The 13,996-nt window shown below is 39.8% G+C and overlaps 1 long non-coding RNA gene across 1 annotated transcript; it reads left to right on the top strand.

Annotated features, from left to right (window-relative positions):
- Positions 1-6,779: 6,779 nt before the first annotated feature.
- On the top strand, positions 6,780-12,308 carry LOC141510935 (uncharacterized). The gene is made up of 3 exons (XR_012475200.1): positions 6,780-6,935; positions 9,185-9,348; positions 11,901-12,308. It is a non-coding gene; the product is annotated as an uncharacterized LOC141510935 (long non-coding RNA).
- The last annotated feature ends 1,688 nt before the right edge of the window (positions 12,309-13,996 follow it).

Genomic DNA, 13,996 nt, shown 5'->3' with positions numbered 1-13,996 from the left:
TCCTCTTTTCCCCATGGGGAAAGTGTGATCTTGCCCATAGGCACACTTACTAAAAGATAGAGTCTGAAATTGAACCCAGGATTTTTAACATCAAATCCAAGGCATCTTCCATAACAGCTTCATCATCTCTAAAGATCAGCTGCCATTTCCCTCCTTCCAGAAATTCTTTAAAGGAAATCATTTAAATAAAATTGACTTGCTCTTGCAAACTCCCTCTTGTATGTGCAGGGTTTTATACCCAACAAATCAATCATGAAATATTTACTAATTCTTCAGCATTGTGAGACTTTGGGATAATGAGAGACAACAACATACAAGCAGCAATGTCTTGGAATCACCTTCAGTAAGTTCTAGAAAACCAATTTTAAATTTTTCAGTGTGAATGTTTTTCTCTCAAAAGTCAAGGAATGCTACAAATAAGGCTTGGTTTATTGTTCTGGTGATTGTCTAGAGACTTAGGACATTTACAGAGAAAATGTTCATAATACAATTAAACTTAAAATTTTGTGCATCATTTTTTCCTTTTAGATAGCTGGTCATTAAATATTTAATATGCATATCCCTGTCTATAAAAGAGGTACCCTGCCCTCTAGATGGTCAGATTTAACTTAGGAGACAAGATAGTCACATACTATAGAAGAAACCTGAATTGTGAATCAAAGGACTTGTTGGGTTCAAATCCTAGTTCTGAAAATCGAGGCACGAAGCTCTTCCAGGGCATTCAGCTTATGGTCTTAGGATGGTCTCACTAATGGCTTTGGAATTGTTTATATGACATCCATCTGAAAAACCACTTCTCTTTGACATTTCTACCCCCTAATTGTTGGTTCTTTCCCATCAGCCAAGTAGAATACACTTAATCTGTTCCTCCCATGGCAACCTTTCAAATACTATTTAAAAAAAAAACTGAAGCCAAAAGATTCTTCCTCTATCTTGAAGGGAAAAGATAGAATGATAATAGTGACTGAGATTATCAACGAATCTTGATATCTACAAAGTGTTTTATATTATTATAAGGTAATTATTATTTTTGATCTTTTAAAAATGTTCTCTTGATGTAGACTAGTGGATTGGAGTTTGATGAGTTGGTTAACTTCCCTAGACATTGGCACTGAGATTCAAGACATCCCAGACATGGAGGTGCAGGGATGAATGGCACCAACACATAGCTTGATAGCCACCATGGTGGGCATCCTGGGCAATTATCTAACAAGCTATATGGCAGCCAACCTTCACTGACAAAGAAAGTTCCTTCAGTTAATGAAACCATAGAACTGTACCCCATCCCAATAAATATTCCTACTTTAGAAATAAATGGAAGCTCAGAAAATCTCAATTGGTCAGAGTGATGCAGTTGGCCCAAGTTGCTGACAGGACCATAAATTGAGGTAGGGTATTCTCCCCACCTCTGGTTCTTTATTGGCTTGCTTCAGGTGCCACCTCCTCCAAGAAACCCTTTCTAATTTGCCATCTATTTAGTGTTTCTTCATTCCTTATCTGTATACAAGTTCCTTGAGAGTAAAGAGGCTACAGAAAATCATGAATCAGAACTGGAAGAGACCTTGGAGACCTTCTAGCACAACCTCCTGCTCATTCCCTCCTTTGACAGATGAGAAAACTAAGATGGTGGAAGGAGGAGGGCGAGTGTGAAGTGACTTGCTAAGGAAGTCAGATTCCCTGAGGTGGGAGCCTATGTCTTCATTTTGGACATAGAGGTGTTTGTCTTTGTATGTAATCCGAGCACACAGTAGGTGCTTCTTGGGTTGGACCACATAGCAGCAGCCTCAGCACTTCCAGCTAGTGGTAATGTCTAATGAAATGTGCAGTTGTGCATACTTAATCTCTCACACTTGGAGCTAGGGGCAGGGGGTGGTCGGCAGAGCAGGCTCATCGCATATTCATGAACACCTCCAACAGAATTAATTGATAGGGCACACTAGTGAGGCAGGGAATTAATTTTCATTCTAATAACTTTACATGTACATGCTAAGCCCATGCACACGGTTCCTCAGTGGGGCCTTGGGATGGTACGGATGAGGATGTCAGAAATGCAAGAGTTAAGTCTGTTTTAGAAAAAAACACATGCATTAATTTAATAACACTATCCTGCTGTCACAGACAGGATTAGATCTTAATAAAGACAGGGGGATGTGCTGGTACATGTGGGTATCCATTGCCCAAGTCCTGGTGGAGTTAGAGAGGCTGGAGCTCCAGACCATGCTCCAGCTAGATGTACAGAGGATTCCTGCCATCCCTGGTGTCCACCTGTATCGTCTGACCTTCTGGATCTTTCTGTCCTCTCTGTGGCCAGCTGGGTATCACTCCTGGCTGATGCATCTGGGCCAATGATGCTTCCTCCATGCTCACTCAAAACAGACTTAGGGAAAATGACTTCCATCTTAATATTTGCCCTTTAGCACCTCTCAGTGACCTGATCCCTTGGACCCAAAGGAGTATATTAATATCTAAAGCCTTGGTAAGGCTGGGCTTAGAGTGACAGAATTTAAAATGACCACTCTCCCAGCTATAATCAGCTCAACAGCCAGTTTTTTAATTACTCTAGAGGTTGTAGAATCAAGAAAGGAATGCATGGACTCCAGATCACAGGATCGTGGGTCTTCTCTGTACCTCAGTTTCCTTATTTGTAAAAGGAGAGAATTGGGACATGTAAGGAAACTTCTTTGAAAATATTAAAAGCACTGTAAATGCCTAAGCTTATAGTCATTATTAACAGGTTTTATTACCAGTGTGACCTTGAGTCAATCACTATCTGGCTCTGAGTTTCCTTATACATAAGGTGAAAACACACAGTATTTAAATATTTCTTGACTGACTTAAAGACTGATGAAGGGGTTGAACTAAAGAAAATCTGAGGGATCTCCAGGTCTAGAATTCTATAGTCTGGTTTCAGATTTCTTCCCTGCTGCTCCTGTTTCAACTTTAGGCAAATTATAACTTTCCTAGACCTCAGTGTCCTCATCTACACAATGAAGGAGCTGAACTAGATTTCTCTTAGACGTAAGAGAATCCCAGTTCTTCTAGGTCTGATCGATAAAACTTTCAGCAAGCCATTTAATTTCCATGGGCCTCAGTTTGCTAATTTGTAATAAAAAGGGGGGGGGACCTTGACTTAGATGACTAGAAGTATTTCCAGTTCTACTTTGTTTTAACATGAGAATAGTTATTTATTTTTCATCTTAAAGGAGAAACAAAGTAGAGAGTTGATAAAGAGAAACAGAGAGAGTTCAAAGTTTATTCAAAGGAATAGTGGGGGGGTGATGGATGTAGATATATAGATCATGGAGACATCCAGCTTCCTGCCAAGGTGAGCAATATAAAGAATAACATCATTCCTTCATCTCTATTTCTTTCCAAATTGGGCTTGACAGAGTAAGAAACTGGTTGGCTCACTCACCTAGTAATTGGAAAACATACTGAGGGCAAAATTACATGATGCCAGCAATAGTCAAACTGGCAGAAAGCCCTGGGAAGGGGTTCCCCCATACTCACCTGCTGCCTGCTTCAGTCAGACTGGTGATGCTTTCCTGCCTTCCCTTTCCCTCCTCTTCACTTCTCCCCAAGGTCCTACAATATTGACACCATCATTGAGGATGTCAGTTCCATCCTGGGAATAAGGTTTGCTACTTAACCTCTGGCCCCCATCATAGAGGGATGGCCATAGAGTTTAGCTGCAGAAAAATAAAATGATAGAACAGAGGAGAAAGAGAAGTTGACTTTTATTTCATTTGCCGATGCCCAAATGGGGCAGGGGTGATTCCTCTCTAAGGACATATTCCAAACTCTGAAAACAACTGGTGTTAAAACCAGTCTAAGTTATGGCACTCACTGCCTATATAGCCATAGGCAGGGCATGTGTTCTCTCCTGGTCATTGTCTCCTTCTCTGTAGAACAAGGAGAATGGGTCAGATAATTTCTGGGAACTTCTCCACAGCTCTAAATTCTATTGGGAGGCACATGGGTGGGATAGTGGATAGGATGTTGGATTTGGCATCAGGAAATCCTACCACTGAAAGGCATAGTGGTCCTAAGCTAGTCACTTAACCTTCTTTTAGTCTCAATTTACTTATCTATAAAATGAGGATGGTAATATAACTCACCCACCAATATTTTGTGAGATTCTCAGACCACAAACACTTTCCTCAAAGAGGGATTTTTCCACTTCCTCAACAACAGCCTTAGGTCTAAGCAGGCTCCCCTCTCCTTTTCGAGTTTCTTCCCAATCCAGTCTATTTTCTGTCGGGCCACTAATGTGATTTTGCTAACAGGCAGACCCACCCTACTCAGTAAACTCTAGTAGCCCCTTCTTTCCTCTAGGATCAAATATAAAATTCTCCAGTTGGCATTCAGTCAATCATAACCTGTCCCTCCTATCTTTCCAGTCTTCTTATACCTGACTCACTCAACATGCAATGGATCCTCATTGGTCCAGCCTCTTGACTGGTTGCATAAGCAAGAAATCTCATCTCTCAGTTAAGTGTCTCATGTTCAGACAGCATTTCCTCCGACTATCCCCCAATTCTGTAATGCTCCAACCTCTGTTTTTAACTACTGACCTCTCTGGCTTCCTTCAAGTCCCAACAAAAATCTCATCTTCTATGAGAAGCCCTTTCCAACCCCTCTTAATTCTAGTGCTTTCCCTCTGTTAATTATTTCCTAATGACTTAATATAAAAATAAATCTGGTTACATATTGTCTCCTCCATCAGACTAAGAGTTCCTTGAGAGAGGAGATTGTCTTTTGCCTCTTTTTGCTTCCCCAATACTTAGGATGGTGCCTGGCTAAGATAATATTGTTGCTTGTGCTTCATCTTTGGAAAAGGACCATTGGCATTACAGGACAATATCTTGACTCGACTTGCACATGAAATGGATTAAAGAGAGGCAGAGTTACACAAAATTCTCTCTTCCTGAGAGTGTCAAATCCAGTGTCAAGAAAAAAATCAGGATGAGTGACTTTGTTGTCTTTAATGTCTGATAAAGCTCTAAACTCTCCACAGAACTTGCTTCATCTGCCTTCATGACTGTTGGAATGAGTTCTTCCTATTGGCCCATTCTACTGGGGGGGGGGGGGGGGATCCTCACATGCTTGGCACAGAAATCCCTTTAACTCATTGATGAGCTTGAAACCTGGGCATTATCCTCAGCTTCCCACAAATTTACCAGGGTGTGATGGCTGAACTTGTTTCAGCTTCTCAAATATTTATTGATTGAGGTATAAAATTCAAAATAGTAGTTTAATGTTAGGCCCACCAAAATTATCTTTTCTAACCTGATTGAAAGGAAATGAGTAGAGCCCAAAATTCTGAAATCAATTATCTTTACACAGTGTCCATGTGAGTGGGATCTTTTAGATTAGTCAGGAAGCCAAGACAGCGGTTTCCACTCCATCAACCTAACCCAGTGGGTTTATGGAGCATAAGTAAATCAACTTAGTGGACATTATCACTCCTCAAGAGTTTACAAGATATAAGCTCTCACTTCGGCTTGATTCTGGGAAATGAAATTCCAAAGTGTATGGAATCACAATCCAGAAAAATGGCTCAATCCCCTTGAGGAGTTGTTCCTGAATGTCCTCTAGATATTAGGGGTTCTGTAATTCTATACCAAAGTAGAAAAGGGGTCTGGGTGCTCTAATCTTTGGAAGACATATAGTCAGCTTACCTTTAAACAAGCAAAATATGAAAAAGTCATTTAAGGCAAAACTTGGGGTGTAGGGAATGATAAAATTGTTCTGTAGTCAGAGACCGCACTTCTATGTATTCATCAGACCCTTGGGGATCAGTTTTCTACAACCATCTTCCTTCTGATCTAGCTGATTTTGATTGGTGTCCATGCTTGGATGAATGTTCCATGGAGTCCAACCAACGCTTACTAAGTATGGCCTTAAATTGAGATCTGGAGCAAGACCCAAAGACAAACACGCCAACAGCCCATGCCTTCAACAAGCACATGAGTCAGTCGATAGAGCAGTAACTACCACTTCTCCACAAAGTAAGTTGTTAATACTTGCCCTCTATGCAGATCACCGGTCTGTCTTGTATAATCGTGTTTGTACAGAGGAGGTGGCATGTTGTCTCTCCATTTAGCTCTGTGAGGGTAGGAACTGTTTTCTGCCTTTCTTTGTATTCCCAATATTTGGAACACTGTCTGGTATATAGTAGCTGCCTAAAACTCCTTTCCTGGCACACTCCATAAAGCAATTTGTAGAGGAAGTTTCAGGACAATTGCAAATAAGGGGAAGGGGAATCTGAGAATGGGAAAAGAATGAAGTCAAGGATTCTGAAAGAGTATTCCAGACAGAGGAGACAGGATGGAGGAGGCAGGCATTATATGGGGAAGAATAAATGCCCCAGTGTACCTAGAATGCAGTGTGTATGAGGGGGAATATTGGGAAAGAAATGCATAGACAAGGCACAGAGGCGGTCTGTGACAGGAGGTAATGGGGGCAACCGAAGCTTCCTGAGAAAGGGAGGAAAGCCACCAGATCAGTGTTTTAGGAAAATCATTTTGACAATTTGATGGAGGAAGGATTGAAGAGAGGAGAAACTGGCTGGGAGGAGGAGGTGAATTAGGAGAAAATTAGTGTCCTTATTTAAAATTTTTAACCATTAATTTTAGTGGATAGGAAAGAAGTTCAATGATAAATTGCTCCAATAATTACAAGGAATTTTAAAGTTTTCAAAAATCATTTTTTGTAAATGCAACATTGTAACATATATCTGAAATAATAGCAGCTTCGAGATTTGCAAGGCTTTTATCCTATAATCAATATTTAAGGGAAATACAACAAATATGATCTCATCCCATTTTTCAGATGAACAAAACAAGGACTCAGCAGGAGGAAATCACCTAACCACAGTCAGACGGCAGCCAGTGAAGCTATCAGAGGATGCTCCCAGGTCTTCTGCCTCCAAGGTCAGAGCCCTTCCTTTCATTCCCTGATTCCTTCAATCAAGACAGATTCTGTCTTCTTTCCCAGGTCATGCTACAAAGATGTGTAGGGATCCCAGGGATGGTATTGTTGAGATTGAGGGTGGTGTGGGGGAAGACCTGAATTTATATTTCATTCTGGTTTCATTAATGTCTTGAAGCAATAAGACATACAGTAAAAAAAAAATTAAAAAATAAAGAAAGGGGAGTGGCTAGGTGGTGCAGCGGATAGAGCACCAGCCCTGGAGTCAGGAGTACCTGAGTTCAAATCCCGCCTCAGACACTTAATAATGACCTAGCTGTGTGGCCTTGGGCAAGCCACTTAACCCCACTGCCTTGTAAAAACCTAAAAAAAATAAAATAAAAAAAAAAAGAAAGAAATCTTTACAAGAAAAAAGTTTTGAGAAACTGAAGAAAAAATTAACCAAGGAACAAGCCCCGATTAAATAAATAAAATGAAGGGTGAAAAGAATCAGAAAATAGATCTTCGGAAAGAGAGAACAACAATGCAATAAATATGGCAGGGTCCCTGCCCTGATAATGTTTTTTCAATCCTCTCCAAGATCCATATTATACTTTGTACACAGTTGGAACTCAATAAATGTCTGTTCCTGATTGATTGATTTAGCCAGCAGAAGAGTGCAGGCTAATTTATTACCTTTACTTCTAATTAGAAACTGTGAAAAGTATCTTTCTCTTACACAGTCACTGAGACTTCATTCCATATGACTCCAAGTGAACCAGACTGTGAAAGTTGAAAAGGATATAGTGCTGAATAAGGGAGAAGTGCAGCAAAGAGGGAGGCTAAAGACTAGCATTAGATTCCCACTAAAAAGTTGTATGACTTTGGTCTTGTCATTTCTCTTCTGATGCTCATTTTCATTAAGGTCAGATGGGAGATGAGAGGCATTGTTTCTCCAGGCAATAGCCCAGTGTCTTACACAGAGTAAGGCCTTGATAAATACTTGTTAACCGACTGATAGACCATGTGGCTAAGTCACAGGACTGAGGTGGAATAAGTGCTTTATAAAATGTAATTCTTAAATAAATGTGAAACATTTTTCAATAACAGACAGCCAGATGGCACAGTGGACCGAGCATCAACATGAGAGTCAGAAAAACTCCTCATCTTGGGTTCAAATCTGACCTCAAACTCTTACTATGTGACTTTGAGCAATTCACTTCACCCTGATTACCTCAATTTCCTCATCTGTAAAAATGAGCTGGAAAAGGAAATGATACAGTATCTTTGCTAAGAAAATCCCAAATTAGGTCACCAGGAATTGGGCATTTGTGAAATAACTGGGCAACATTATCATAATAAGCAATTTATAATTTCATTAGTGCAGGGACCTCTCCTCACCAATAGCTATAGCAAAATTCACCTTCAAACATTCTGATCTCTCCATTCATACCTTTACCATCTCTTACCTGGATGATTGCTAGGGTCTCCCAATTAGTCTTCCTCTCTCCAGGGTAGCCCTACTCCAATCTATCATCAACACAGCTACCAAAGAGATTTTCCTAAAAAGCAGGCCTCCCTCCCCAATACAATAGCTTCTAGTAACTGCTATTCACCTCCAAGTTCAGATACAAATTCCTTTGTAAACTCCTTCGAGATCCGATTCCAGTCTACATTCATAATCATCTTCTTTCTCCTCCTCCTCCTCCTCCTCCTCCTCCTCCTCCTCCTTCTTCCTCTCTCTCTCTGTCTCTCTCTCTCTCATTCTAAGTTACTTGCTGCTCCTTACTCATTCCGTTTCATTTCCTATCCTCATGCCTATGCACAAAGCTGTCCCCCATGCTTACAATGGGCTCCCCATCCTCACCTCCACCACTAAGAATCCAAGTCCCACTTCCTCCATCAGGTTTCACTTAATCTATTTGCTAGTGACCTCCCCCAAATCACTTTGTATGTAATGCAAAAGTTCTTAGCCTGGACTTATGTGATTTAGTATTTGGGACAGTGGATGGAGTAGTTACCTTGAAGGCAGGGGGACTGGCTTTCAAATCCTGGCTCATATATTTATAAAAGTTCTGTGAACTGAGGCAAGTTACTTAACATTGCTCAACCTCATTTTTCTCCATCTGTAAAAGAGTCAAAATAATAATGCCAACCTTTCAGGGTTGATATGAGAATGAAATTGGATCACTAGTTATTATCGTTATTATCATCATCATCATCTTCTTCATTGTCATTAATGTTACATGAATTTTATTTTCTGCATTTAAAGATATCATCCTGAGGAGTCCATAGACTTTTCAAAACCACTAGAAGAATCCAAGAATTTCACTTCACTCAAGATTACCTCTTCATGCATTTTATATCTCCTGAAAAAGGAATATGTTGCCTCCCTCTGATAGCAGATTGGATCCCCTGTCCCCTGAAGAGTGCCTGGTATGTGTTTTTGTTGTTCAATTTATATGTTCCACTCTCAATGACCCTATTTTGGGTTTTCTTGGCAGAGATACTGGAGCAGTTTGCCATTTCCTTCTCCTGCTCATTTTACAGATGAGGAAATTGAGGCAAATTGGTTGAAGCCACTTGCCCAGGGGCACACAGCTTATAAGTATATGGGGCCAGATTTGAATTCCAGGAAATTCAGTCTTCATTATTCCAAGTCCTAAACTGTATTCACCTGTTTACCTGGTTCACAGCATTTCCTTACTGATGCTTGCTGAATTAAATTAGTTTTAATTATCTAGCCAAAATATCTTTGGTTTCTCAAGGGATAAATCCTTCATAAGACAATTTCCAGTTCCCTCACCAACTTCTGATATTTCTGTATGTCAACTTACCATGACAAGTAGTCACCATATTGTATACTTTTTTATTTTACTTTTAATTTATGGATTAAAACGAGCATTTCCATAACTACACTAAAAGGATGATTGCACATGAAAATACAAATCCATTATGTACAATTTGCTATTCCTTTTAAATATATATTTATGTATGTATATAAATGTGTCATATATACATATAAATATATAATAAAGTTAGCATGTAATTTTTAAAATATACTACTTGATCCTCATAGAATATAAGTCCTTTGAGAACAGGGACAGTTCCTTTCCTGACTTTATTTTCCCAGATTCCAGCATAGTACCTAGCATAAGGAAATCATCTAATAAATAAATGCTCATTGACTGGTATAGCAGTTGGGGTATAGGCTGTTCTCTGAGACAAGTAGAAGTGAGCTCCTGAAGGATACACAGTGAGTGTCACAGGGGAGATTAAAATGTGGGTCTTTCTAGTTCCAAAGTCAGAACCCCCAACACTGTAGAACATTTTGCCTTCAAATTACCTCTATCAGAGGGTTGTAACTGAGATGAAATGAGAACAATGGAGGTGGGGGAGTAAGAGGATAAAAAATTATTTTCTGCTCATTGAAAAAAAAATTTCATTTTTATGAAAATTAAATGAGAAGCTGTACCCACGGGATACTATAAACCATAATCCAGCCTATAAATTCGAGTTGTTATTACTATTTCTACACATCATGACTAATGTTCTAGACTCGGAGTCTAACAAGCCCTGAGATCTATCTAGTCTTGAGACTGGGGGTAATACAGCATCCTATAGAAGGGGGAAGAGTTGTATCCAGTAGGAGGAGAAAGAACCTCTAGAATCAAGGCTGAAAGCCACCTCAAGTTCTAGGTTCACATCACAGTTCCGGAGCTAGGAGGGATCATTTCAAGTCATATTAGTCATGATGATGAGGAGGATGTTTGTCCTTTGTTCATGAAGAAGACCATGACATCAGGGAAGTGATGCCATGACAAGCACATGAGTTAGATTTGAGTGAGCGAGCAATGCTAAGTCATCAGTCTCATTTTCTCTTCCAGAGTCCAGTGGGTCCAGTGACCAGATATGGATTAGGATGACTGGAGAGGCAGTTATGTGGAGCAGTGGTTAGAGCACTAGCCCTTGGAGTCAAGAGGACCTGAGTTCAAATCTGGCCTCAGACAATAATTGCCTAACTTGTGAGTGACCTTGGGCAAGTCACTTAACCCCACTGACTTAAATAAATTTAAAAAAAAAGAAAAAGGAAGACTGGAGATGACCCTGGATATAAGGCAATCAGGGTTGAGTGACTTGCCCAGGGTCACATTGCAAATAAATGTAAAGTGTCTGAGGCTGAATTCGAAATTCCCATCCTCCTGACTCAAGGCAGTGCTCTATCCCCTGCACCACCTAGCTGCTCACTATTAGTAATTTTTAGAGCTGGATCACTGACTTTAAACACTTTAGCACCCTCAATGTATGGGCAAGGAAACTGAGGCCCATGGAGATGAAGTGATTTGACCAATAGCTTTTCTGTGCTATTGCAAGAGAGCACTTAGTCCCCTGAGGTTCATTTTCCTCATCAATAAAATGTGTATAATGGTGCCCATAGGACCTAAGTGACAGGATTGTTGCTAGTGAACAACTTAGTACTTTTAAGTTTTATTGCAAGCTATCATGATTCTTAGATCTATTCCCCCCCTCCCAGGTGGGAGCTCAGTTGAATCTTTTCAGCAAAGTTCCGTGACATTTTAATGTATCCTGCCCTGTATCTTACTTTATGGTAAAGTTAACACGATAAAAACATACATGGAAGCAAATCCCTTGCATTTCATATTATTCAATTTCTTGATTTATAATCATCCATATAGCCTAGTAATTCCTTCAGTTAAGTAGAAGATGGGAAGATGAGGTCCCTTTAACTCAGATCTCTTCCACTGTTCCCTTTGCTGTGGGCCAAAGCTTTAGTCCACTCCATACAAAATCTGGTAGTGAGCCTAGATTTTGGAACCCATGACAGAGAAAGGTTGGAACATTTTTAGTAAGTGGGGTGATTTATATGGAATAGCCAGGTGATGCCAGAGTGCATAGAGAGCTGAGCTTGAAAGGAGGAGTCATCTTTCTGAGTTCTAATCAAACATTTATTACTTGTGTAACCCTAGGTAAGCCACTTAACCTCAGTTTCCTCAGCTGTGAAATGAGCTACATGAAGGAAACACCAACCACTTGGCCAAGAAAATCTCAAATGAAGTCATGGAGAGTCAGGCACAACTGAAATGCCTAAAGAACAAAGATGTGTACAATGGAATGAATACAAAAAGCCAGGAAACCTAGCTACTGAATGAGCTTGAGACCTTGAGAAATGATACTATCTCCTGTTGCCTCAGTATCCTCTACAGATTGTAGAATTCAAATAACTCTATATTCCCTTCCACTTCTCTGAGTCAATGTCCTAAGGTCTCTCTCCAATCTAACATTCTGTTTTCTTGGTCCTTCTAACATTAGAGCTGGAAGGAATCTTAGAGATCATTTAGTCCGCCTCCTTCATTTTACAGACGAGGAAGATAAAGTCCAGCAAGTTCATTGGGTTTTCCCAAACTCTTATAGTTAGTAAACAACAGAGCAGAAATTTGAACCCAGGTCTTGTTTGAACAACAAGCCCCTCTAACTTGCTGTTTTTTACCTTCTTTCCTATCAAGAATACCACTCTTCCAAAACTTAATACTCTGTATTCTAATGTATCATCCTTCTAGGCTTCATATTGCCTTTTTAACTTTGGGCAAGACGAACTCTACATTCCTATGCCTCAGTTTCCTAATCTGTAAAATAAGGAGATTGGACTAAGTAACCGCTAAGATCCATACTAGCTCTTGACCTATAATCTGATGAGAACATTCAGATTCTAATTGAATAGAATTCTAGCATGTCAGCTGGAAATGACCTTAAAATGTGGAGAATATATAATCATTCATTCATTCATTGAACAAACATCCATTAGGTGCTTAAGAAAGGTTTATTCAATGAATGAATGATTACATGTTTGAACATTTTATGATCTGAGCTCCTTCCAGCTGGCATTCATTCAGAAGTCTGGGTTTCACTTGGCCCCTTCTCAAATTTGGGCCTGCCCATTACAGTAAGCTCAAGGAAAACATCTCTTCCAAACCAAAACTCATGGTCATGATTCATACTGTTTTTAGTAGATCAATCCAGAAATCACATGAATGAAAAAACAAATCATTAAATCAAACAAAATTATCAAGTAAATAACAAAAAAATCCATTTCCCTTTTCTATATGGAATGGGGGAGTCTGTGGCCTTTGTTCAGCCGACTTGTTTTCTACATTGTTGCTTTCCCTAGTTACAATATTCAAAGAATTCAGAAAAAGCAAATAGCTATCTTCTCTCCAATTCAGGCTGCATTCTGAAGGTAGAGAAGCACAAATGAGAAGACCACAGCCACAGCCATGATCACATCTATGCACCCCCATATCAGACTCAAGTAGAGGCAAGAACCCCAGTAACAACCACTGGCCCCGAATCAGCCAGACACCACAATCAGCATATAGGAAAGTCCTCTTAAGGAAGCCAGATCCCCAGCAGCTAACTGCCAAGCACTGAAACCCCTCCATAGTCACCATCTGTAACTCCTGTCAACCCAACCAGGAAATGTATTACCACAAATGTATTACACATGTATTACCACAAATGTAAAAATGTATTACTATAATATACCTTGGCATTGTCAAATAATTCAGCATTAGACATTACGTGGATAGGGCTTTTATCAATTGCAATGTGTCTATATAGACATCTTATCTAATAATCTTATCTCTACAATGGATAATTTGCCATCTAGACCACTGGCCCTTGCCATCTGCCCTGCGTCTAAGGACCACCCCATCGCTCCGTCTATCCTACATCTGCATCCTCCTCTATGAGTTGTATCCTCCATTAGAATAGAAGTTTTTAAGGCAGTATATCAAATTTCTATTTGCACAGAATGAATGCTTAATAAATTGTCATTCATCCATTCATCCTTAAAGCAGAAGGTAACAGTAGTGACCTTCTAATTCCACCCCACACTCATGATCTCTCTACTCTCTCATCTCTCATATGACAGATTTAGGTACTGCCCTCCTAAACTGGAAAAAAAAAAAAAAAAGATGGCCAATGGGCCACATTCATCTGATAACTCACCCAGCACCTAACACAAAACTCTATATCCAGCAGATAAGTAAATTAGGAACTCTTGAAT

The sequence above is a fragment of the Macrotis lagotis genome, chromosome 2 (assembly GCF_037893015.1).
Source record: "Macrotis lagotis isolate mMagLag1 chromosome 2, bilby.v1.9.chrom.fasta, whole genome shotgun sequence".
NCBI lineage: Eukaryota > Metazoa > Chordata > Mammalia > Peramelemorphia > Peramelidae > Macrotis > Macrotis lagotis.
This window is presented reverse-complemented; position numbering and strand designations above follow the sequence as displayed.